Consider the following 27,077-nt stretch of genomic DNA (forward strand, 5'->3'; position numbering starts at 1 on the left):
TGTGACTGCAAAAACAGGACAAGAGGATGCCAAAGCACCTGAGCCACCGTTCAAGGCAGACACTTGCAGGACATACTGGACCAGTTACGTGACTGTTACGTGCCCTGTTTTCCTTCCTTGATGTAGCAATCAGCCTAATGTAACAAACCATCTCATAACTTTAAAAAGTCTCTGTTGTTTTCTGGTGTGAATTCTGTTCTCTAGAACTTGTTTTTTCCTCTTACGCTCCCTGTACTTCTGCATTTAAAAACACTTTGGGAGGTTGCATGAAATTGTCTTTAACATGAAGATACGAAAATGCCTTAAAACTGCTGATTTAATAGCTCTCCTGGTACATGCATGCTGTCTGCCTGTCTCCTCCCCCCATCTTTGTGGGATTTTTGCCTCATTTTTGCATGGAGCCAGTGTTGCTTGAGACCATCCAAAGTTACTGGCACCTGTGTGGTAACTCTCATGTCAGTATTTCTTTTTTCTGAGAGAGAACAGATGCACATTGGTTTTGCACAAAGGAGTATGATCAGCGTTGCTTTAGCTTCTTTGTGCCGTGGAGATCACACAGTAGGCATAGCCAAACTGTTGACCTTCAAAGTCATGGGGATGAGAGATGAACAAATCTTCCAACTGTTCCCTGTACTGATGCCTAAAGTGTGGACCATTGGGATAAATTTTGATACTGTACATAAGAGCCTTTTCAACTGCATAATCTACTGTGTCAGACATACATTGTTAAGGTGGGGGGGCAGCAGCAGGGGCAGACACACCAGGATAGCACCAGCATCCAAACTGTATGAGAGCTTCCATGCTTACTCTTGTCTTCTGTCATCTAACAGACACACAATGTCACAAAGACCTTATCAACATTAATTTGAGAGAGATGTATTTTGTGAATGTAGTTGCTGTCTGTTAAGTGCATGGTATAAAGTTCAATTCTTGTAGGCTGCAGGGAGTATCTGTCATGGAGCAGTTCCTCCCCTTTGTCAGTCCTCCTCTGCCTTTGGCGTTCCCTCCGTTGTTTCTAAATCTTTTTGTTCCCTCCCCCTCTGTCTAGCTGGTGTTTTCTTTTCTTAGACATGTTTTCATAAAAGTGCCACCAACTTGGCTGATAGGCTCAGCCTTGACCTGCAGTGGGTCCATTGCAAAGCCGCCTGGAACCACTGATGTCCAGCATGTGGCAGCCCCTGACCTCTCTCTATAGAGGCTGTCCCTCCAGTCTCCCCATTACCAAAATCTTGCTACATGCATCCAATATAGATTTCCAAGTCCACACAGGCAAACTGGATAGGGAATGTGACCAAGCCATCTGCATCACAGTATCTTTTTGCTGGTTGCCAGGAATTTTTTACTTTACTCAAAGGTCTTTTTATTACTTACTATTCTTGTTTATAAAACACCACACGTTAAATATTACAGAATCAGAATCATTTAGGTTGGAAAAGACCCAGAGGTTGTATGCATTTATGGAGTCACACAACTTTTTCTTTTGAGAGGATGTTATTTATTAATATTGAGAATAAATTCAGGAATTTCTAAGATAATGGGCTCTCTTAGAGAAAATACCCCCATTATCTTGACATACAATGTTCTTTAATTTGCTGAATCGGTTTTACTTACATCTCCTTCATGTGACTTCCACTTGAAGCAAAGATACACTCTGTGGGTTTTATTGCAGGCAGATGGTAAGATTTGTGTGGAAATCCTAGGCAATTTTTATTGGGCTGTTAATTACTGGCATTTGAATTATTAGGCATGGTAATCTTTTCTTATTTCTGCGACAATTATCCTTCTTCTGGAAAGAAACGTGACTTGTATTAGTCTGTGACTTCCTAGGTTTCTTCATTAACTTATTGTGTCAGGCAACAACAGGGTGAAGACTGTTCAAATGCTCTTTTAACAGCATTAGAGTAATTTTGTCAGGCTTGGGAAAGTTTCATTGTAGTGACTCCACCCTACTGTGGCCTGTAACTTAGCGTGCACTGTCCTAACCTAAACTGTCAAGTAGAATTTTTATGTAGTTTCTTCTAATGTGATAGGAGCAAATTTTTATTAATACTGTCAATACTGGCTCTCACAGCTAGAAACTAGGAAAGCTGTGAATATTAAGTGCAAAGACTGACCATCTTTTAATTCTCTATTTTAGTTGAGATAGAGATATGCTTCTGAAGATCAGCCAGAACCTCCAGAGTATTATAAGCACTGTCCATCAGCATAATACAATTATGTTGTGGAGTACTATAGAGACTCCTAAACATTCAGAAATGCAAGGTCAAACCCTGAGTGCTTTTAGGTGTTCAGTCCTGAATCATATCCATTTATGATGGCAAAGAGTTTTTTTGTCTGTCACATATTAGAACAACCTGAAGAATGACAGATTCCCAGCAGGATGAAAAAATGAAATATCAATATTTTAGTTCCTCTGTCTCCATATAGTAGCATTATCCTTTTACTTATGCAGTCAACCTCATGGCACCTAGTTTCTTGGTAAGGAAGCATTCAGCTTCTGAAGCACTAGTACTAGGTAGGTCTAGAAATGTATACGTAAGCTTTCCTTTTCTCCAAGATGAGAGATAGAATTGTAACTTGTTCCACCTATCCTTGAGAAATAAATACCTTTCAATGCAGGTTTTAAATATGGTAATTAGACATACTTGTGCTTTATCTTAAGTTCATTTTGGAAGCAGTACTCTCATCATTCCTAATCATCACTTTTTATTAACTGTTGGGAAGGCACCCTTTTGTGTATTGGGAATTAACTGTAATTAGGTTCTATCTCACTAAAGCACTGCTATGTAAACCACTTCACCTCTTGTTTAACTGAGAAACTGAATGTGGAAAGACTTAATGTTAACAAGGAAAGAATGAATATTTAAATTGGCCAAACGGTATTATGGCTCTTCTGGGCCTCTTGGTACATAGTTACTGGCATTGCCTCCTTTCCTCTGCTCATGTAGTCCTTATTTGCAGGCATCTGCAAGGCTTGAGAAATGCTCTGGAGTTATAAATAAAACACAGGCAGCAGAGTTGAGATGTTAAGTGTTCAAAACAAGCTCATCAGTGTATATATGTCACAAGCAAACAAACACTGTGTGTTTCGACCCGTGTATCTAGTCAGTTCTGAATTTTTGGAAAGATACAGTTTCTTAGGCCTAACTTACGTATGATAGAGCTTTTTCCCGTTGGAGGAACAGAGCCACAGGGGCCAGTTCTTCTGGTAACAACACTGTTTACAGATTTCAAAGTGTGGTCAGTGGGTTTCCATCGTGGCTGCCTATAAGGAGTTTGCAAAAGGAAGCACAGCCTTAGATTGACTATGGAGAAATACATCTTCACTGAAAAACTTCTTGGGGTATAAAAATTGAAAAGGGCTGAAAACAGCTATTCTGTTGTAGTGTTTATGCTCTTGGTCTAGTACAGGGTCTTCTGCTGTGAGTGAGGAGCTGCCCCAGTCCTGCCTGCAGATGAATAGAGTTCACATGTAGAGTAGAACAACTGTAAGGATGCGATAGTGTATTTTACTTTTTAGACTGTTTTGAATGTCTGTCCCTAAAACTAGTAAAATCTACTTTTCTTAGGGCTCTGAAGAACAGAATTCTGCAGATTGACATATGTTTTGGTTTTATGGGAGATGAACTTCTATTCTTAAACCATAATACCAGATAGGCCAAAATATCCTGCACTTCAGCTGTGTTACAAGGGTACTGACTGTGATACCTGAAGCAGAAAGGAAGAAAACTATGATGATAGTTGTGCAAGACTTGACTTCAATTGTTTAAATCCCAAACTTTTATCCTGTGACTGTGGTGGAGGGAAAAGAAAAATGCCTGTGCCTTAAGGAGCACATATGAAATCCTAATCAGCAGGAGCATTCTTGGTGCTTAGCTACCTGGTTAATCTAAGCAACTTGCCTACAGTAATAAAGTTAAGCATTTCTTGCTGTGAGTTTTCAAATTCTTTTGAAGATAGAGTTGCTTGGATCCTGACTGGGCTGAATCCATGACAGAAGAATGGAGACTGAAAGGAGAAAAATCTGTAGATTTTCCTGTGAAGGTTTCAGTATAGGTGAGTTGAAGTGCTGCCAGAGCACACTTAGGGTGACGTATGTGTTAAGACTTGTGTCTTTTATATCGTGTCCTTCCTAGAAGCCAGGAAGATGATGCTGTTGCTGAGTATTAATCAGAATCAGAGTGATAACTTCTTGCAGAAGCACTTTGGTTTAGATATTGGATCAAGAAAGCATTTTTCTTGACATTTTTCTAGGTATGTTGTTCCCAATCTCATTTTTTCTAGGAAAATTAACACAAGATCTGTGATGTAAAAAAAAAAAAAAAATTGTTGTGCTCCCTTTAAGAGATCAGGTTGCCTTGGATATTTGTAGCTTGGTTATATATCTGCATATAACAAACAGACAGTTTTGAGGATTCTCTCTAACAATGGATGAGGTGAGGATATCCCTGCAGATTCTCGATGATGGGAGAGAAGTTGCTTACAAGTTGGGAATATTTTTATAAGATCCATTTTTATATAATCTATTTTGGCCTGTTTTACTTGAAGACTGTAGTTTTAAAATTTTTGAAATGTGTAAGCCTTAAGTTGAGCACTTAAGCTTGTATTTTTCTGTAAGCATGTGAATAGCTCCATTGAAGAGCATGGAACTAATCTTGCACTGAAGTGTTTTGCTGAATTGAGTCCCTAAAGAGTTTAATGCATGCAAAGAAAAATATATCAAAATATATGAGCATTTTTCCCAGGTTTGGTGAAAATACTTTTGCTTTCTGTATGTGCTTCTTAGTATATGTTTCCCTTGAATGCAGTTTGAATATAATTCTGCTGTTCAGCAACCCAGATGCAAGAAGCATAACATAAATACCTTTCCCTTCCCTCCCCCCTCCATCCCTCAAAGTTGCATTTGGCAGGTGTATCATGATATATATTGATGTTACTGTTTTATTAAGGATTTATAAAATGCTGGACAGTAATAAGGTACCTTTCAGCAGCCTAAGGGCTGGATTTGTGCACTGTTCCATACTGTTACATAAGCACAGAGAAAGCGCAAGGCATCACCTGCCCTCCTACTCCAATCCAATATAATACTAGTCATTGTGCTCAAGAAACTCTATTATCACTCTGCAAACAGGATTAAGCCACTGTTGTCAGTAAGAGTTATTCATATTTATTTTGGAAGAATCAGCCCACAGAAGTAGTCTCAGATTATTTTTGGTGATGAGGGTGTATATGCTCTCAAGTAGAGGCATGGGATGTATCCTGAGGGAGGTGAGTGTGTGAGGAACCCAAAGTTACTCAAGACCCACCCAGCTGTAATCAAGAGTAGCTGATAGGCACAGCCCAGTTACTACTTTTTCTGTTCTATAGGAAACTCTCTGTGGTTCCAGTATATGACCCTTTTATTCCCTGGGGACAGGACAAAGCAATAGCTGGGGCTATTACCACTCCAGAGTCAGCCACAGCTCTCTGCTGTAACAGATGAGTAGCTGGGGTCATGCAGAGCATTATCTGCTAACATTTCCAAGGAGGGATTTGCATTTGAGCTCCCAGGAGTGTCTCAGACTGCACTCCCTGTTGGAGCAAGGATTGAGAACTGAGACCCTCTGTTCAGTGTCTTTTTTTTTTTTTTTTTTTTTTGGATTGTAGGTGGCCTGAATTGCATGGCAGAGCAGCTTTCTCATAAGTGGCTGTAGGTGGAGCTCAAGGTGATAATGTTAACTTTAGACATTTTGGCAAATATCCCAGGTGAGACTGGGAAGCCTCCAGGCCACTGTGTCATTTCAGGAATTCTTACTGATGTGATCAATAATGTATTGCTTTATCTTGACTAGTAGATATACAACTCAAATCAGGCTTAAATAGTTATTGTGTGACCTTCATTTGCCTGTATGACTTGGGTATGACTTTGCTGGGCATATAGAAAGTTGTGTTAGACAGTAATCAAATGTAAGCATGTCAGGAAGGGTAATGTTTTAAAGTGTGAATATGATATAGTACTTGTGAAATGGTACTTAAGTCTAAATAATTGATTTTATTTTGTTGCAACTTTAGAACCGTTAGTGGACTTGTCAGACTTCTCAACCTTATTATCTCCCAGAATAATGAAGGACAGAGTTTTCATAAAATATTGGTTTTCATTTTATTGGTTAAAACAAACAAACAAAAAAAGTAATTGGTCATCTTCATGTACTATATGATTCATGGAATCTAGAGATAGGAAAGACCTGTCAGGTTACATAGTCCATCACCTTGCTCCTGCAAAATGGTTCTCTACCATTAACTTTTCCAGAAATCTATGCAATTTAGTTTTAAATATCTCTGCAAGTAACAGGATTTTGACTGCTTCCCTAGGGAAGTTATTGAACACCTTTTTCAAAACTATTTCATTATATTTTACTTTCTATTGAGCATACATATATAGATAGGTAGATGGATATAGATATATTTTAAAGGACAGCAGTTTGTTATCTGATCTTTTCTGGGCTAGGTAGCGAGAAAAAAAATTATTTTCCAGTCCAATGCTATATATATCCAAGTGCCTTAGCAAATGTTGAGGTTTTGCAGTTATGTTTTCATGTATATTTTGTTGCAGTAAGGGCCCCCCCCGAAGAGTGAGAGAAGATATACTGTTGAAACAAATTCAAATATCCTGACTAAAAAATAAAAAGCTTCTCTTATTACCATAACTTCTTACCACAGTCATTTAATGTACTGCTAATTGTAATGACAGGTAAACAAAAGACTAAGCAAAATGAGATTTGTAAATTTTATCTTTATTTTAAATTCATGTCTACATGTCTTTGCTACTTTCCTTAATAATTCTTGCTGCCAAGCACTCCAGATCTTTATAGGCATTCCTTCTGAAAGAACAATGTTATTGTTGAAACAAATTGCACAGGCCTTGTTCTTTTAATCTCTTGAAAAGATTAAAGATCAAGAAGAACATTAAAGAGCCCTAAAAAGCTAACATTCACTTTCATTTTGGCTTGCCCTTTAATGAAACTAGTACTCTTTCTGCTAGAAGGTGCAACAGAAATTATTTCTAGTGTTTTAAAACACTGTAGCACATCTATTTGCCCATAAATACAATTATTTGTCACCTCTTTGGGACAACTTACCTCCTAACAGTGGCATGCTGTGTAAGAGTGTAACAATGAGAGGATGTTTAATAGAAATCTCAGAATTGAAAACAGGTCAGTTTAAATAAACAAGCCTAAAAATATAGCTTGCTAAAGCAGTTCATATCAAACTAAATATAGTATTCTCTCTAATTTAAAAATTATATATATCTTTAATATTAAAACTTTTGAAATAAAACTTTTATTCACATTCTGAATAGCTAGAATCCCAATAGATGAAGGTCTTCCAATAGTTCTAGTCTTGGTAACAGTATCATTCATGGTTACAGTTTAGCAGGCTTAAGTTCCTTAATGAATTGTACCTTAATGAAATAACATGATTGCCTACATAGCTGTAGATTAGTTCATGACCAGAAAAGGGATTGAAACTTCTATGGCCTTTATCCTTTAATTACATGCAGCAACTTCCTGATATTTCCCTTCTATATGATAAGGGCCTTAGAAACAGACTTGCTTGCCTCCCTTCCCAAAAGTTTCCATGGACTTATGCCCATGCTAAAATGTTTTAAGTACTTAATGACTTATAAAGTAAGTTGGATTGGACATTTGTCTAAGTTCTTTTCTAAGGACTTTAATTTTATGCATAGGATGCCTGTGGGATATTTTACTTGAAGAAAGTAAAAACATGAAGTGAGGTAAAAATGAATCCATAAGAAAGTAGTGCTCCCATCTGAGGAGAGTTCTACTACTTTTGCTTGTTGAAATTGTGAAGGCAAAATAAGCAAATGAACAAGCTTGTTGCCCAGGAAGCTAAAACCAGAAATATTCAAAATTTGTGTGGCATTCCTGAGAAGAACCTCTCGGACTGGGATCAGAACCTCTTGGACAGGGATCAGTGAGAAATCTTCCCACCAAAGCTTCAGGTGACTGAGGAAACATGCTGTTCACTGGTTAGGAATTTAGTGGATAACCAGGACAGGTGGAAGTGAAAATCGTCCTGAGCAAATGTGATTAGATGCTAGAAACATCGCCAAATTTTCATTAATCAGGCTTTATGTCTAAATGGCAATTTCCAGGAAGTAAAATCTTATTTCCTTTAAAAATTTGTCTTTGTCTCTTTCCTGCTTTTATCCTGAGCATTTTTTAATTTTTAAAGCTGATGAATATCCATAGTCATCTCTCATATCATACATCTATACTGCAATCTAGCAATGTCGTTATAGCTCCTCGTGATACGCCTGAGCTAGATTTAAAACAGCTAGCTTGGGTACCAAGCACAGCATAACCAGACAGGGGCCTGGAGTTCAATTTAGGCTGTTTGATGTATTTAGGTTTTAACAGTCTGTACTGAGACTCATCCTGCTTTGGGGTGGACTTTTGTCAGTCACCAAACAGGTTAGTTAAGTCATCTTGGATATGTATACCCAAGCTATGCTGCCTAGTGACAAACCAGCATATTCTTTATTCCACTCAAAGTTGCATAGGGTAAAGAAAGGTCAGTGTGTACAGACTCCTGTGGAGGGAATAAAGAAATTCACAACATCTAAGTGATCTGTGGTGGCTTCAGACTGAAAAAAATTACAATACAGGAGTTCATCACTGCCTTGAGAGTTTATAGTATTTGATTTCTCTCCCCAACAGGTGCATAAATGACCAAATTCTGACAGAGCAATGGATTTGGATAAATCAACTTTAACAGAGAATCTTATGAGAGTCTAGAGTATTCAGCCCAATCCCCAGGTCATTTAGCATAGAAGCAATCAAGCAAACGAATGCCAATTTCTTATATCACTCACACCCTCCTTAGATTACTTTTCTGAGATTTATTTTTACAAGCTTACATTTTTATGTATATTTTAAGTATATTTTTATTACTGTTGACAGAAAAAGATATTTTTTGAGGCAGGATGTAACAATATTACAGTGTGCTGCCCTTTGTTCAATACTTTATTTTATTGTTTTTTCCTAGTACTAGTAACAATAATAATATTTAACACCTTTGTAGTACCCCATGTATTAAAAAGAGCTTTGCTGCCAACAACTCAATATCTTCTGTAGGGTAGCTAGATACTTTATCTGCATTCTAGAGATAAGCTGAAACAGATCTTTAACGGCTAGCCTTTGGAAATTATCCAAATTGTTGGTCTTTGGATTCTTTGTTGTCCAATTCTAATTTCCAAACGTTCCTGGCACACTCTTCAGTTACCTTCAACAGTGGAATCAATTATAACTCTGAAAGTAGGAACTAAGAAGGATAATTGAGAGGGTGTTTGCATTTGAGTAAGATGGCCTTTCCTCATACATGCATTCTCTCCTCCAGTCTCCAGCTGTTTCATACCATACTCGGTGTATGCTCCATCCACCTTACAGCCACAGCCTTACTGCTGCAGAGCTCACCAGGCAAATATCGGTCTCCAGAGACTCTAGAGAGTGTCTAGCCACTCTGCTTTTCCTTCTCACTTTTATACCGTCAATCATCTCTATATTCCTGCTTATCTGCTGATTAATCCATGCATTCTCTCAATTGTTGTTCCTTCTTACCATTCTTCTACTCATACATTCATATGCTTGCTTGCTAACAACTGAAGAATCTTAGTTATATAAGCACTATGAATTTACCAATCCAAAAGAATATTCAAATTACGAGCAGTGTTCCATCATATGTTACATCCCCTACTTGCTACCACTGTATTTTGTGTGCCGGTCTTCACATTTGGTTCTGCTTTCCTTCCTTCCTACACTTACATTTCCTCCACACGTACACATCTGTTTTCTGTTCTCCAATCAATGGTAAGATTTAGCTGCTTAAAACCACTGATGTATTTGTGGGTATGTAGAGGTAACAATCAGAATGAAAATACCATCAATTTTATCCTTTTATGATAAATTTTATGAAAGAACCTGTCATGAGAGTATTTCTAGTCCAGGAGAAAAGCAGAAGGCAGCATGAAAGACTGTCATGTGGGACCTTGTGGGACCTGTACTTGTATTATTTCACAGTGGAAGGCTGATGAGTTTGGTGTATGATATTTAATATGCATTGAAAGATGCATGTATTTTTAGGATTTCTGCAGATGCTGCTTATATATCAATTTATTATGTGCGATAGCATCTGAGGGTTTTTATCACTGAGTTTTAATCAAAACTGGGTAGAAAATAAAATTGGATAATCCTTTTTTTCATTTGTGGGGATTTTTTTTTTTAATAGTTCATCTCTTCCAATGTTGGTTTAAGCAAAAAATTTCTGATCTGAAATGGGCTTTTGAAAAAAGGTCTGATTTAAATATAGATAGAAAAAGACCATTTTTTTTACTGCTCTTTAGTGCATTCCAATGAAGTCTGCCAGTGCATGTTGATAATTATTTACAGAAAAATCCAGACAAATTTCTGTACATCTCCCCCTAAATATTTTGCAGTGCACCTTGAAAATATAGTCTTCCAGTAGCAGGTTTATGGTTAAAGTTGTAAAACAATTTTTATTAAAAGCTTTTAATGTTGGCTTTCATAAAGGAAAACTTTTATCTTCTAAATTTTGGAGTGTGATGTGTAGTCAAAAGAAAGTACTTAGAAAGGATTCAGGTTTAACTGCAGAAGCTGGTTTTTGAGAGGATGGAAACTGAAAAGGAATTGTCATTTTTACAGCAAAAGACTTGGCTTTTGGAAAAAAAAATATAAAAATGTCTTGTCTGGAGACTTAACACTCTTGATTAGCGTGAGAAAGCATCAGGGTTATTGCTAAGTAGGCAGGACTTTCCCTATAAGACTGTGTTGATGCCCTGAAGCTACTAGAAGTACTTGAACATTAATTAAAAAAAACCAAACAAACAACTGTTTTTCTAAATCTTGCAAGGTTTAACAGCTCCCTTTTACAGATCTAGCAGAACTCTGGCCGTGGGAAGCAAGGGAAGAGAAAAAGGCATTGAAGCTTGTGTAGTTTCAGATGTCATACTTGGGTCTGTAAAACCTGCAAAGAGATGAGATCTCCAAGCCCGTTTAGTAGTTTGCTACTGTTGAAAGGAGGATTTCAGATTCTGTTCTACCTTGGTCCCACTTCTGCCCATGGTCCAACCTCTTTTTTTATGGGCACTGTTGCTTGTTCAACTACTCATGAGCTGATCCAGCTCATTAAGTCAGCAGAAAGCAATGTGGGTTTTTTTTTTTTACTGAACCAGGCAGCCTTTTGCAGTTTTGTTTGTTGTATTTGTCATGGAAGAGTCTGAACAAACACATAACAAGAAGACAATCACAATCCTGAAAAACATACAGTATTTTAGTTTAAATCAGAAGGCTTTAGGTATGTGCTTAAGCCATTACTGGTTCAGGGCCAAAAAACCCAACAATTAACTTATCTTTTCCAGTAGAAAATACAATCAGGATATTCTGATGGGCACAGCATACCAGAATTGCAGAACCACGGTCTCTGTTCTGCAGTCCCTGTCACCCCAGAGTAACTGAGAAGCAGAGTTGTTTTTTTCATTTGAAGGTCTGCTTGGATGCTAGGATTTCATAAACACTAAGGAAGTCAAGGTTAAATTAGCTTCCTCTTTAGTTTTAAAGCTGGCAGACTTTCCTCCCCTTAACCCCTCTAGTTTTAGCCCCTGGTGTTTTCCTGAAAGTTCAGAGACAGATTGCATTCTCTACCTTGTTCATAAATGCAACTCCCTCCCTACTTTTGTACATTTTGCTCTGTAATAGGTAAGTCATATTTCCGTTCTAATGAAAATGATGATGTAATGAGTCAACCAACAGGAATTATTAATCAAAATGCTGAAGTCTTCATTCCATAATGGAAAAAGAAAAAAGTGCTAAGATAAGCTTTGCTATAGCTTTTTAGTTTTTCTGCTCCTTGAACAATACTGGTAGCATGAATGTTGTTTCAGACATAATGTAAATAATGAAATGGCTTTGGATTTTGGTACAAAGTATCTTTTTATTTTATTCTTTTAAGTGAGGAGAAAGTTTTTGAAGCATGGCTGTTACTGAATTGACATGTTGTACTTTATTTCTGCAACTATACTAAGACATCAGTAAAATATGATGTGAAAATAGTAAGCCTCCCAAAAGGCCTAAATTAGACGTGACATCCTTGTAGGTGCATGTGTTCAAGAGCAAGATATTTTAAGACCTGTATTTTAATCTAAATAGGTGTTTGCTATTAGCAACAGAGGTCAGGCCTTCCCAGATTATCCTGTGCACAAGGAAAATCCAAGTTTGCTTCTTTTGACGCATAATATGGATGCTTTTACCCTTAGCTACTGACAGTGGTGAAGACAAAGGGAATTGAAGCAATGGCTCAGTATCCTTTAGCCTGGTTCCAGCCTTTTTTTCACCTCTTAAGTATAGAGATATTCTCTGAACTGTAATTACTATAACCTGTCTACAGTGATATGATGCTCATTACTGCATGTCATGTGAGGAACTCGAGAAACTATCTCTTTGTAAGGAAAGCCTATTTATGATGCCTAGTATTAAAATTTAAAATGCATATTCTTACATTACCTCTTGAGGAGAAGGAAACCTTGTATGAGGGAATGAAGTCTTATGCACACCCCAAATATGAGTATCTGTAATAGCATTTGTTCTATAGAAAGTAGAAGCACAGAAGGAACTTGATACACAATAGAAAGATGACAATGGTAAGTTCGCTGAATTTACAATAAACAAACTGGTGCATACTTTGACTCACGTATCAATTATACTATAAAGCCATGCGGTTCCTTCCCCTCTGCAAATGGGATGTTTGGGTTGTTGAACATCCATTTGTCCCATTGGCTTTCTAATACCACACAATAACTAGACTGGGTAGAAGTTGTCGATGATGGATTACACAGATTACAGAAATGAAAAAAAAAGAAGAGGTTTGTGTTTTGTTTTGTTTGACTCCAACAGTTGAATGTTGGAATGAAAAAAAAAAAAAAGCTGCTTTCTTGAAATGTCAATAGTTTACAGCTCTTTAATTATAAATCTTAACTTTGATCTAAATGCCTTCCACAATTGTTGAAGTTTCCTAAAATCTAAAATATTGGTGTAAGAGTAGCTAAACAACAATGTGAGAAGTACAGAAGGAGCCTCACTTGAGTGTCACAAGAAGACTTATTTGTTCCTGAATCTTGTTCTTCAGTATACAGGTCTGGAGTCATTGTGATTGCTTACTATTTGTTGCCTTTGCAGATGAACAAGCCATGTTGCAACTGTTTTTAGAAATATTTTGTTCCCATTAATTTAGCAGTCACTTTTCTTTTTGTAGAGTTTCCTCATTTCAGGACTTGAGATTTGTCTTGATATGGAGCAATTCATGAAAATTAATGTGAGTCAACCAGAGATGTGACTTAGAAATAGATCAGTTAAACATCATTAAAACCTCCAAGGACCTTCTTATCCAGAATTCAAGTGGTCCTAATTTAATTTAATTTACTTCTACAGTGAAGTTAGATCATTCAAATGTAATTCTAAAGGAGAACATCCACATTAGGGTTTAATGCAGTTTTACAGCTTCTCTTTAAAGTAACATTTTTAGTTAATTCACTTTCCTGATTGTCCCCGTATAAATAAATCCCTAATCCCACAAGTGTTTTTAGTTCTGGCTAATCCTTGACACTTCTTAATAAGGGACTGCATAATCCAGATAGCGTCTATACCAATTGCTGAGCTGGAAAACATCCAATTTTCAGTCTCTGCTGCATCTGGTAAGACTTGGTCTCTGACTATTCAGCTTTACCAGCAAACTATAGGGCAGTTGTAAGACAGGCTAAACCTAAGGCAGTAGGTTTTTGTTCCCCAAATCAATTAGCTAATACTAATATAATCAGACTCTCAGCTATTAATCAAACTGAAAAGCTTTTAAGTTGATCTGCAGGGGATATCTTTAGCATCTTCGTACAAACTTTTGCTGACAGGTGAACCATTTTCAGTTAAATGTCATGGCGTCAAAAGGTGCTTGAAGCTTGCTGTAATGCTGAGGTGTAATTATTGGATGGAGAGCTTGAGAAGTCTGCGTAGGGGGAGATTTAAATTCCATACTGGTTTTCTTAGGTGTCAGTCATCAAAAGCTGCCTACAGGATGTATGGCATCAGTATATGCTTCAGCAGGCAGCTCAGTACCTCAGGCATTTAGGTAATTTTATGTGCTTATGCCATTATATATTTCTCTGAGAGGACTTAATGCTGATAGGAAATTATACCATTTGAGCTTTGGTGTTAAACCAAATCTGAACTGTTATGCTTCTGTTTTGTTTGCTTTTAAGTGGATCTTTGAAGTAAAGACACAGAGATGAAGTACAGATACATAGGGATCACGCTGTGGAAGTAGAGTGGCCCTTATGGTATGTAGGGATGTTAATTTCAGCCTTGTGACAAAGCTTATGATTGATCCTGCTACGCGTGGGCCCTTGGTCATTTGGGTTCAGGAGCTGAAAGTAATGAAGTGGGTTGACAGATGCATCATTCGTTTGCATACAAATGGGCACAGAAACAGTGCTCTTACCCATGCTGGCCTTAGGAGCTGCCAAATTCAGAACAGACTTTTGAGCTGAATTGCTTTTGGATTCTATTGGTAATATTGATCAGTTCTCCACTAACTACATGTAGAACCCTATGTTGGATGTCTTAATCTAGAGGTAAGTCCCATCCTCATAACTTTTTACTGAGCATCACATGGATTCTTTGATCTTTGGATCTGTGTATGAGCTATAACATGGTGATACAGTAAATCCAACATTAGAGCTCTTAGCCTTGGATGGAAACCACCCTGGCCACAAGACAAAACGCCCCACTCACATGGCTCAGTTAGACTTCTCTGAAATTTTTTTGCAGGCTAGGTTTGCTCCTGTTGACTTTACGCTAGCTGGGGATGGCTGATCTGTATCACTTCAATTTTGGGGGGAAGCAGCTGCATCTGTAGTGACATAGAGTTGTCACAAAAGCATGAAACCAATATAAGCTCCAAATTGTGTCATCTAGGAAGTTCAATAAACTGTGGTTACGTGCCCACAGTTAAGACAGAAGGAATGTTTACTGCTATGTGACCTAGCATTATGCAGAACTACAGCTTCACATCCCACTGAAATAGGAGTATAGGCTTTTCCTCTTGTGGGAAAAAAAACAACTCAATAATCTTTGGTAAAGCTTCTGCTAATTACACTTCTATTTTAGACCTCAGACAAAAGAAGGCCATTTCAGTGGCTAGGTGCCTACTACCCTTGTTCTGAGTCTGTAGTAGTGCAATAGCATCATTATCACTTCTTCCTTCAACACCAAGTTTTCCAAAAAGTTTTCCTATCCACATATTTTAAAAGGCCCTCAAACCTTAGCTTCTCAGCTCTGATAAATCATAGCCTGAGGTGGTCTGGTGGGAAAATAAGAAGCCACTGAATAAAGAAAATGCTGAAATTTCACTTTCCATAGGGATTACCAGTTTCATTAGCCTCGATGAAAACCGCATTTCACTAAATTTAGAGATGCAGCAGAGCTCAATACAGATAATGCATTTAATGTATGCTCTGGGTGGTGAAGTTGAAACTATTTTCAAGTAATTTTCTTCAGTGTTGGATGCAGCCATTATGTAAGTTTCCTTGGAATTTTTCTTTCTCAGAACAGCAAGTGATACTATTCCAAAGCAGCTAACATTCTCTGTCATAGAAACATATAATGGTTTGAGTTGGAAGGGACCTTAAAGATGACCTATTTCCAATCCCCCTGCCATGGGCAGGGACACCTTCCACTAGACCAGGTTGCTCAAAGCCCCATCCAGCCTGGCCTTGTTTCTCTGGGAAACCTGTTCCAGTGTCTCACCACTCTCATTGTAAAGAATTTCTTCCTTATATCTATCCTAAATATATCCCCTTGTAGTTTAAAGCCACTGCCCCTTGTCCTATCGCTACAGCCCCTGCTAAAAAAGTCTATCCCCATCTTTCTTATAAGCCCCCTCTAGGTGCTGGAGGGCTGCTATAAGGTCTTCTCAGAGCCTTTGCTTCTGCAGGCTGAACAACCCCAACTCTCTCAGCCTGTCTTCATAGGAGATGGGCTCCAGCCCTCTGATCATCTTTGAGGCCCTCCTCTGGACTCACTCCATCAGGTCCACATCTTTCTTATGCTGGGGCCCCCAGAGCTGAGCGCGGTACTCCAGGTGGGGTCTCATGAGAGCAACAGGGGAGAATCGTCTCCATAGACCTGCTGGCCACGCTTCTTTTGATGCAGCCCAGTGTACGGTTGGCTTGCTGGGCTGCACGTGCACATTGCCAGGTCCTGTTGAGCTTCTCATCCACCAACACCCCCAAGTCCTTCTCCTCAGGGCTGCTCTCAATAGATTCTCCTCCCAGCCTGTATTGATACCGAGGGTTGGTTGCCCCTGACCCGGGTGCAGGACCTTGTGCTTGCCCTTGTTGAACTCCATGAGGTTTGTACAGGCCCACCCCTCCAGCCTGCCAAGGCCCCTCTGGATGGCATCCCTTCCCTCCAGCACATTGACTGCACCACACAGCTCAGTGTTGTCAGCAAAGCTGCTGAGGGCGCACTCGATCCCACTATCCGTGTCGCCCACAAAGATGCTGAGGAACGCTACTCGTCACTGGTTTCCACTTGGGCACTGAGCCGTTGACCACAGCTCTTGGAGTGCGACCCTCCAGCCAACTCCTTATTCACCAAGTGTTCCACCCATCAAATCCATGTCTTTCCAGTTTAGAGACAAGGATGTTGTGTGGGACAGTGTCAAAACCTTTGCACAAGTCCAGGTAGATGATGTCAGTTGCCCTTCCCTTATCAACTAATGCTGTAAACCCATTGTAAGAGACCACCAAATTTGTCAGGCACGATTTGCCCTTAGTGAAGCCATGTTGGCTGTCACCAATCACCTCCTTGTATTCCATTTGCCTTAGCATAGTTTCCAGGAGGATCTGCTCCATGATACTGCTGGGCACAGAGGTGAGACTGACCAGCCTGTAGTTTCCTGAGTCTTTTTCCTTTTTTAAAAAAATGGCGGTTACGTTTCCCCTTTTCCAGTCAGTGGGAACTTCACCAGACTGTCACAACTTCTCAAATATGATGGATAGCAGCTTAGCCACTTCATCCACCAGTTCCCTTAGGACGCACAGATGCATCTCATCAGGCCCCGTGAACTTGTGCACCTTAGGTGTTTTTGAACCTGATCTTCTCTGATAGTGAGCAGTACATTCTCTTAGTCACTGCCTTTGCCTTCTGTGGCTTGGTGGTGTGGCTGGAACGCTTGCTGATGAAGACTGAGGCAAAAAAATTAAGTACATCAGCTTTCTCCCTATCCCAGGTAAATAGGTCTTCCATTTCACTCTGGAGATGGCTCACATTTTCCTTGGTCTTCCTTTTATCACCGATGTACCTATAAAAACTTTTCTTGTTGCCCTTGATATTCCTGGCCAGATTTAATTCTATCTGGGCTTTATCTTTCCTAACCTGATCCCTGGCTGCTTGGACAACTTTTCTGTATTCCTCCCAGGCTACCTGTCCTTGCTTCCACCCTCTCTAGGCTTCCTTTTTGTGTTTGAGTTTGTCCAGGAGCTCTGTGTTCATCCATGCAGGCCTCCTAGGTTTTTTGCCAGACTTCCTCTTTGTTGGGACACATCGCTCTTGAGCTTGGGGGAGGTGATCCTTGACTATTAACCAGATTTCTTGGGCCCTTCTTCCCTCCTGGGCTTCATCCCGTGGTACTCTACCAAGCAGATCCCTGAAGAGGCCAAAGTCTGCTCTCCTGAAGGCCGGGGTAGTGAACTTGCTGTGTGCCCTCCTTGCTTCCCTAAGGATCTTGAACTCCACCATTTCATAGTCACTGCAGTCAAGGCTGCCCATGAGCTTCTCCTTCCTCACTAGCCCCTCCTTGTTGGTGTGAACAAGGTCCAGCACAGCGCCTCTCTATGACACAGGTGTATCATCATTTCACATAACATCATGTTTTATAACCACCTGGTAATATAATGCCACAGTATGATGGTATGTGCGCTTCAAAGATGGGTGTTTTTTTTCCCCAGTTCTGTACTCATGTAAAATTGTTGAATAACGTAAAGGCTTTTTTTAATATATATTTTTTCCTACATGCATCTTAATTCTACCAAGCTAAAGACAGTTCAAACTTGATGGGAAAGCAAAAAACCCCAGATGTATTCTTGTTAGAAAAATGTATATATTGTGTATTTATACAAGGCAACAGAGTTATGCAAACAAGACAGGGAGTGAAGATATGGGATGCAAAGCAAAATTCTGTGGCAAATATGGCTTGGTTTCTTCATAGTATTGTTAACTGCAGAAGTATGGCACTGTATTAGGGGCAGACACCAGTCATTTATCTCACTTTTGATGACATCAAGTGTTCCGTTTTCTGCCCTGAAACCTTTAAAAATGACCTTTGACAACATACAAGTAAGCTCAATTCCATAGTAAATGTTAATTTTTCAGTAGTTAAGGCAGGGGTCCTCAAACTTTTTAACCAGGGGGGCGGCGCGCGGATGAAGTGGCAGGCAGTCATCTGTGGCTGCTTGGTTTCCCCCCCCAACCCCCAGCGGGGGGGGGTCTGTAAATACCGGGGGCCGGATTGAGGACAGGATGCTGGGGGGCCGTATCCAGCCCGCGGGCCGTTTGAGGACCCCTGAGTTAAGGCGAGGTGAATTCATGGTCCGTTACTTTGGCTCTTGGTGACAACAATGATCAAACAATAGTAGAAGTAAACAGAAGTTTACCTGAATGTTTATGTCTGCTCTGGAAAGATTATTTTTAACAATGTGCTTTAGACTTCTTCAAGATTAAATCCACAGTTTGCTAAGGCAAAAATATTTGTCTCCAAGTAGTTTTTTTGCTATACATTTTATTCAATTTGTCTATGTGGTGCTATACCGATATTTAAGAATTTGGGTATTTCAAAAAATTCTTCAATGCATAGCACTTTGTTCTATTACAAAGAGGATGTTATATGTCACATCAGTACTGGATGGCCACCTTACCTACTCTTTATGGCAAATTAAAATAAGCGTAAATAATTGCACAGGGGTAAGACATAGAGGAGTCTGGTCAGATAGAGTTAAATACCTGGTGATAGAATTAACATGAGATGGTAGAATGAGCATCTGGTGAAAAAGTGATGTTTTCAGTGTTATGTGCTACATTCTACATGGCTAGATAGTAACTAAACACTTGAAGCCTCTTGCACATTGCTTCTCTAAATGTCATATTTGTAACAGGGATTTTTACCACAGAATTTGTGTTTCTTAGCAGGGACTTGCATTCCTTGGGATTGATACAACAGGAAATTGCAGTCCTTCCCACATTACTAAACAAGGGGGAGCATTGCACAGAATAGAGATCTACTATAGAAAAGGTGAATGGATCTACTGTATTTTGCTTTTTTCCTAGTGTGCAATTTATTTTGCAGAGATCAAGTGTGGCTAGAATTGAAGATCTTAGAAATAAATGTTTTTGGCATTGTTGTTCATTGAAACAGCAGTATTATCTAGAGGTTTTTTCTTTTTACTTTAAGTATGGAGCCTGACTTCTAGGGATGGTGAAGAGCTGTCTAAGAGAGAGTAGGTCTTGTGGGGTGACACATGCAATCACTGTTCCTATGAGGCCTAAACACTGAGGAGTGCAGTGGTTCACTGCTGGGGATGATTTGGTTTTGTAAGTTCATTAAAACTGAAGATTTAGTAGCTGAAACAGTGTTTTCCAGGTAATTGCTGTAACCGAGCCAATGCAGTGTCTAGAGTGAACTCCATATGGCAGATTATAGATTCTACTAGCGATGGACACAAAGCAAAGAGATGTTGCTTGAGGGATATTTTGGAAAAGGAACTTTGTATTCTGCTCTAGTGAATTGCACAGCAGAGTTTTTCTTTCATTCCTTGATCCCTGTAGCAGAATAATGATATAATGGAAAGAAATACACTTCTTAATATAGACAGGTGGACCAAAACTGTCTTCCACTAGCCTAGGAGCTAAGTAGGGCCTTTTCTCATTTAGCAGTTGTGGGAAAAGCAAACCCATCCGTAGTGTAGAGGATTACCTGTTGTCTACTAAACTTCCTAGCAGCTTCAGTTAGATGCTTCTTTATTTTGTCCCCTAGATCATGGTGAAACGTTATTCATTGTGCAACAGGTGCCGTATACCCCACTAGAACTACGTAGTGCAGTGCAGTGTTGTCATATCTGTGGTCTACTAGCCAAGGTGGTTGGCAGTCTATATGAATGGTAATGAACCATCTTTACCTCTGGGTCTTGGCCCTCCAAACTGTGTGAGCTTTCCACGTTCTGTTCTATCAGACTGTACTTCCTCCAAGGTTTTCCTGCCCCTTATTTTCCCATCACTGCTTCCTTCCAGTCAGCCTGTTTCCCTTTACCCTTCCCTCCATAACTTTGATACTCAGCCTTCTCTAGGTGTGAACTTGTAAGGATGAGGACACAGGAGATGAGCGTTCTTGGCAGTAACAGAAATGGTTTGGGCATGTTTTTTCCTCCCTTTGACAATGCTTTTCTTTTTAATTCCCTGGCTGAAATGCACTGTAAAACAACACTTGCAAAGTGCTGTGAGACAGAAAACTTTATATGAAGACCCAAGTGTTATTAGTATTAGTAGAAATAGTTAACTACCCTTTTTCAAAAATAGCACTCGTCTCATTCTTCTTTGTAATGCACTTGGTTGTGTCTCTCAGGAAAGAGAGGCAGTAGGCTAATATCCTACCATCTTTCTTAGGAAGCCAGTTTAAGTTGTTTTCAATATCTCTCCACTGTGTGAAATTGTCTACAAGTTAGTATGCTTTCTTCCTGAAATAGATGTATTTTCTATTATTATTCTGTCACATCAGAGCCTGTTACTTGCTGCAATACTGCTAATATTGTGGCACCTTCATGCCACTGCCCTTGGGAAGCAGTTAACTCTTGTTTATAGTATTAAAATGAATATAGAAGAAAACCTTTAATATGGTGTCTTAGGAGAATGATGACCAGAATGCTTTTGCTTAAAAGGCTTTTTCTTTTACTAGCTTTGCCAGCATTCTTTTTTCAATCCCATTTTTATTTGTGAATAAAAAGCATTAGTTTAAAAAAATAGACACCTGAAGATTATAATTGTTGCAAGGATATAGTGGCAACGTAAAAGTATTGTTTCCAGAATGCAAACAAGAAACAAAAATTAGATTGATGAAGGTTTGCAAGTAAGATTACTTTCTCTTGAAATGTTCTATTCTTTTCTTTGCCAATAGTGCTGACTTCTAGTTGATTCTGAAGTGAAGATGTGATTGAAGTGGACAAGAGCCCATTTCTGGGTGCCTTCGCAACTCCAAAGAAGAGAACAGAAAGAAGAAGAAGAATGGGGACCAGAGGAATGTTTTCTACAGACCAGCTAATTCCAAGTAACTTCAATAGTTTAATGTGTGAAAGAAATCTTTTGTAGAGAATGTAACCTTCTACTGCTTTCATGTTGCTTTATTTTCTGTTTGCTTTTCTGTTAGTTTTTCTTTTGTTTGTTTTGGTTTGGGTTTGTGTGTGTGTGTGTTTGTTTTTAATTACAGCAAACTCAAGTATCCTGAAACCCTCGGCATTGTAGACATCTATATCACAGTCTCTTTTCCAAACCGATTTGACTAAGGTCTTGAGTCTAACGGCATCCTCGTGATACAGCTCTGGAACTCTGCAAAACTGGGGCCTAAAGGAAGAAAAACAATAAGCTAAGGAGGGACAAATTTGTGGGTAACAGTCACTGGCACATATAAAGTGATATTTGGCCATGTGACATACTTATTTATTGAACTTAGGAGGTAGATACAAAGATACTATAACTGTTAATAGCCCCTGAGCATACCTACACATTGTATGAGAGCTGTGTGGCCCCAAAATGCTTTGAAACCTTGAAATTGTGTATCTCTGTTACAAGCAGTTTTCCTTGAGCTGAAGCTTGAGCTCACACAAACCATTTGGCTTTGCAGTAGGACTTCAGTGGGGCCTTCCTGGAAGAACCTTCAGCCATCTCATTTTGCTGACCTCCATGATATGATGCCAGCCTGACGGCAGGTCAGTCACAGTATCCTGCAGCACATCCATGTAGCAAGTAGGCATAACCTTATGTACTTACATGGGGATTCTTTACTAGGTGCACTAGTTGGGTTGCTGTAGAGCTGACCTGACCCTTGAATAGGCTTTTTCAGGAAAGTACTGTGAAAAAGTGACAAATTCAGCTTGAACCTGGGCTTTAGGCCATTTCTACGCAGCTGCCTATTTACAGCTAGTAAACTCGGCTAGTCACTTGTTTTGATGATACCAGTTAGATGACAACTTATTATGACTGTCAAGCTGTAAGTGAAACAATAATTTTAAAGTTCATAGTTTCTTAAACCTTCTGACTTCTCATACCATATATTTTTTGGCATCCCATTTTATCTGTTCTGTTCAGTTATGTCCTCTTCTATAGTGTTGTTCTGTACTTTGCTCATCTTCTTTGCTCTAGCTGTGCTCAACAAACTCCTTACAATGACAGTTCATATTAATGTTAGAAACTGACTTCCAAAAACCTGATCTTTTAAAAAAACCTGTTTATTATAAATGAGCCTGCCTCATTTATAATTTAGAAATCAATTTCCCAATAGTATTATGAACATTCCAGAAGACAAAAAGGCCTATCCATAGAGCTTATGGAAGCCAATATCAGGGGGAAAAAAAAAAAAATTGCCTGTCCAATTGAATATATATGGATGTTGATAATAATTACATGATATGGCTTGCTTAAAACTGGTCATACTCCATCACTCTTGTGACAGAAGAAATCCACTATACTCAGCGTCAGAGATGATGGAGTTCTATTGCAAAACATTTATTTATTTTGGAAGAACAAATACTCATTTTTTTATATATAAATTTGTGTGAACAGCACATGTTTTAGGATTTTGCTAAAAAACCAACCCCAGGTTCTCCATGTACTTTAATTTTTCCTTCAGTTCTTCACAGATTGAATGTTCATTCAGCCAGTCTGGGTGACTAGGAAGATATTTTTCCTGTCTTCATTCACTGCCCAGTGAAGGGCTAAATGTAATCAGAGCATGACATGCCTAATCAGTGTGGAACATCCCATCACACTGTCCCTATGAAAACATGTACGTTCTGTACAGGGCTGTATCCAGTTCAAATAAGTGCATTGCAAGCTATGGGGCTGCTGAATATGATGCATTGTAGATCATTCTTTAAGGAGATACAATCTTAACTATATTCCAAAGCTTTATGCTTTTTATTATGTTTCTAATTGACTCTTGCTATCTCAAAACCTAAATCTTTTAAATTTCCTTTTTACTATTTAGACAATTTGCTGCCTGCTATTAGGTGTCTATAATTGAACGAGTTGACATTTATATGCTTGCAGGAGATGCACAAGTGAAAGGAATCCAATGTTTTAAAACCATTTGGCAGTGATAAAATCAAATAGATCCACAATAACTTATGATGTGTATAGATTTCACGTTCCAGACTTCATGCTTCTGTTCTTCTGTTGTTAAGTTGTTTGTACCTATATAACTAACATTTTAGCAAACACCTCTTCAATTGTATAAGCTATTGGGCAGGAAAGCTAATCTGGCAGAAAACACAGAAGCATTTGCATCAATAACCATCTTTATAAAAATGTTTATCATTGGAGCTAAGAAGCTTTGCCATTTGTCTATGGTTGAGAGTTGTAAAAAGTTTCTCTCTCCTGAGAGAGGGAAATGGCACCAGGTCATTATTGCTCTTCACAGAAACACTGTGGGGAAATACTTGCTCTTAATATTACTTGACGCAAGCTCTAAAAGTAGTTCTATAGAAATAAGTATTCTAGTCATGTAACTCCAGTAAATTAAAATCCCAGAAAAATGCTAGAAAATAGAAACTGCAAGTGTGCAGTGCACACTTCAGTGTGTCCTTAGTTATCATTTTTTTTATAACTTCAGGTAATCTGAGTGAGTTTCAGATCAGGGTATATGAAATGAGATGAATAAAGGTCTGCTCTTGGAAGCTGTTATTCATCAATCAATTAACTCAGGAATTTTTTTTAAAATTCTAATCTTCCTGCTTCAGCTATATTGAATTAAACTGTGACACCCAGGCAGTTAAATTTTCTCCTTGAAATATATATACTTTGATACAGTGTTTGAACATCCATCTGCTTTCTGAGGTGAGCAGATGTGGTCGCTTCTACTGCAGTGTGAAGTAAGAAAACATACTATGCCTCTTTTCCTGGAAAAATGCAATATGCCTCTACATATATATTAATTTTTAAGTAAGACTGAACATAATTGGGTAAAGGAAAATTAGCTGCATTTTCTGAAAGTCTTCATTTTGTAATTGCTGTCATAACTTGGATTTCTAGGTGTTTGTTTAATTTTTAAATGTGAAATGAATCTTGCATTGCTGGTTTACGCTAAAGGATACAGTGCTTTAAGTGCAAGGTCTGAATTGTCATTTCTTTCCGAGATTTGCCTGAATTATATATGTTTCTAGCTTAACACAGGAGTTACTGACTAAAGAGCCCTCCACAGTACATAGTGCATTGTAATGGTCATGTTTTAATGTTTTATCAAAATATTGTGATATATTTTGCCATGTCTAGCTGGTTGAGTCAAAAACTATAGGAAAAGCTTAGAGTTTCTTTTTAGCAGCTCATATGATTTAGAACATCTCTATATACATTTGGATTTAGAAATAGTAATGTTTAAATATTTAAGCTAAAGTAATTTTAAATGTGCCTTTTATACTTATCTTGACAATACCATCATAGTCTATGATCAAAGAATAAATCTGAGTATGCTAAATGTTTTTCAATCAACATAATACACTGCTTTATTTGGCATAGACTTATTGGATATCCTATATGGGTGACAGTCCAAGTGAGATAAGGTGTACAAGACCAGTGGCGGGTTTAAGGAAAGCTCATTAATACTCAAAATTGGTAACTTTATCTGCATATGCCTGCATTATATGTGCAATATGAGCAAAAAGTTTTGAAAATTTGCTTTCCTAGTAAACAGATAAAGTTGCCAGAGCTAATACGTAAAATCCCCTTTTTTGAGAGGATTTCTGTTTAACATAGATTCAGGCTTGCTTAAGTGAGTACTTAAATATAAAGCCAAGCTGGAAAAGACAGATTTATTGGAATAACAGCTGCCACCACTACTGATAAGTGCTCAGCATCTGACTTCTCTAGCTGCTGTTAAATCACATACAATTCCTTGGGCTGGGAAAATAAATAAAGATAACTGAGTATAGCAATCTGTGTGAAACCAGGGAGAAGAACACAGGTTGCAGGGAGATCTGAAAGACCACACATAACCTAATCTGAATGCACATGGCTTTGGTGTTAATTGCAGTCTCAGCATCTGTGTAAATAGTTTGCTTATTAAAAAAACAGGTTAGTGTTATAAATGTGGAGTCTTCTTGTATTATCATCCATTACATGATGTAGAAACATGTCAGCAGCAGTAATTCCAGAGAGACAAACCTCCCCCTTCAAATATGATTAACTAGAAAATAAAGCTAGGAGTAAAGTAAACAGATGGCCTGGAGGGACTTTTAAAAATGTGGTGGTGGATTTCCAGACAAAATAACCTACACAAACAAGGAAGTGGTTAAAAAAGTAATTTAGTGTATGCACAAAGGAATAAGGATGAGAAAAGAAAATATTTTTTTTACTATCCTTTTGGGAAAAGATGGAAGAGAAATGAAAAAGATGCTGTTGCACCTGAAACACTGGGAAGACTGATAAAAGTACTCAATGAGTAACGTGAGCCCACAGAAGGAGATCATGGACAAGACTGCTGTTGTGCTGTTTTTCTTTTTTTCTACTTAAAGCCAAGCAGAAGAGGAAATTATACCAAAAGCTGAGAACTCTTGTAGCTCTATGAAACTCTGGAAACATTAAGAATTCCTTGTTAATGACAGATTCATATGTGGCAGACAAGTTTCTCACAGGAAAGGCTGTCAAGATACATACATCCAGTGTGACAGCGTAGCTTCCAATTACCAAGACTGCTGTACTATCCAGGGAAGCTATCAAAGCAATCATGGATACTAGGAAAAAAATCCTCAAACCAACCTACTGGCTCAAATGAAAGAAAACCAGGAAGCAGGAGACACTGAGACTATACTGTGATGTAAGGCAGACATCAGAAAGCAGTATGAAAAGCAGAAAAAAACCTGCAACCCAGTCTATAGGCAGGGATGAGGACCAGAAATACTTCTTATCCTAAAACTGAAACTACCATAGGAGCAGTAAGAAGCAGTATGGGTAATGAATCACAGAATCACAGAGTGATCAGGATTGGAAGGAACCTCTGGAGATCATCTAGTCCAACCCCCTGCCAAAGCAGGTTCACCTGCAGCAGAGTGGTGTCCAGGCGAGTTTTGAACATCTCCAGAGAAGGAGACTCTACAATGTCTCTGGGAAGCCTGTGCCAGGGCTCTGTCACCTTCAAGGTAAAGAGGTTTTTCCTCATATTCAGAAGGAACTTCCCATGTTGCGGTTTGTGGCCTTGCCCCTTGTCCTGTTGCTGGGCACTGCTGAAAAGAGCCTGGCCCCAGGCACTTGACACTCACCCTTAAGATATTTGTAGACATTGATAAGATCCCCTCTCAGTCTTCTCCTCTCCAGGCTAAACAGGCCCAGCTCTCCCAGTCTTTCTTCACAAGGGAAATGCTGCAGTCCCCTCATCCTCCTCACAGCCCTCCGCTGGACCCTCTCCAGCAGTTCCCAGTCTCCCGTGACCTGGGGGGCCCAGCACTGGGCCCAGCACTCCCGATGGGCCTCACCAGCCCGAGCAGAGGGGCAGGATCAGCTCCCTGCACCCGCTGGCCATGCTGCCCCTAACGCTCCCCAGGGTCCCATCCGCCTTCTCGGCCACAGGGCCACCGCTGGCCCGCGGGCAACCGGCTGTCCCCCAGCACTGCCCACCCCCAGCCTGTGCTGGTGTGTGGGGTTGTACCTCCCCAGGGGCAGGACCCCGCGCTGGCCTTTGTTGAACTCCATGAGGTTCCT

At 39.1% G+C, this 27,077-nt stretch overlaps 1 long non-coding RNA gene across 1 annotated transcript in view; it reads left to right on the forward strand.

Annotated features, from left to right (window-relative positions):
• The window catches only part of LOC121087751, a 32,897-nt gene extending 6,063 nt beyond the window's left edge, over positions 1-26,834 (forward strand). The window contains exons 2-3 of the long non-coding RNA XR_005827722.1: positions 21,289-21,438; positions 22,012-26,834. This is a non-coding gene — a long non-coding RNA (uncharacterized LOC121087751). The remainder of the gene's footprint in view (positions 1-21,288; positions 21,439-22,011) is intronic.
• Positions 26,835-27,077: the final 243 nt, after the last annotated feature.

This window comes from Falco naumanni, chromosome 4 (genome assembly GCF_017639655.2).
Source record: "Falco naumanni isolate bFalNau1 chromosome 4, bFalNau1.pat, whole genome shotgun sequence".
NCBI lineage: Eukaryota > Metazoa > Chordata > Aves > Falconiformes > Falconidae > Falco > Falco naumanni.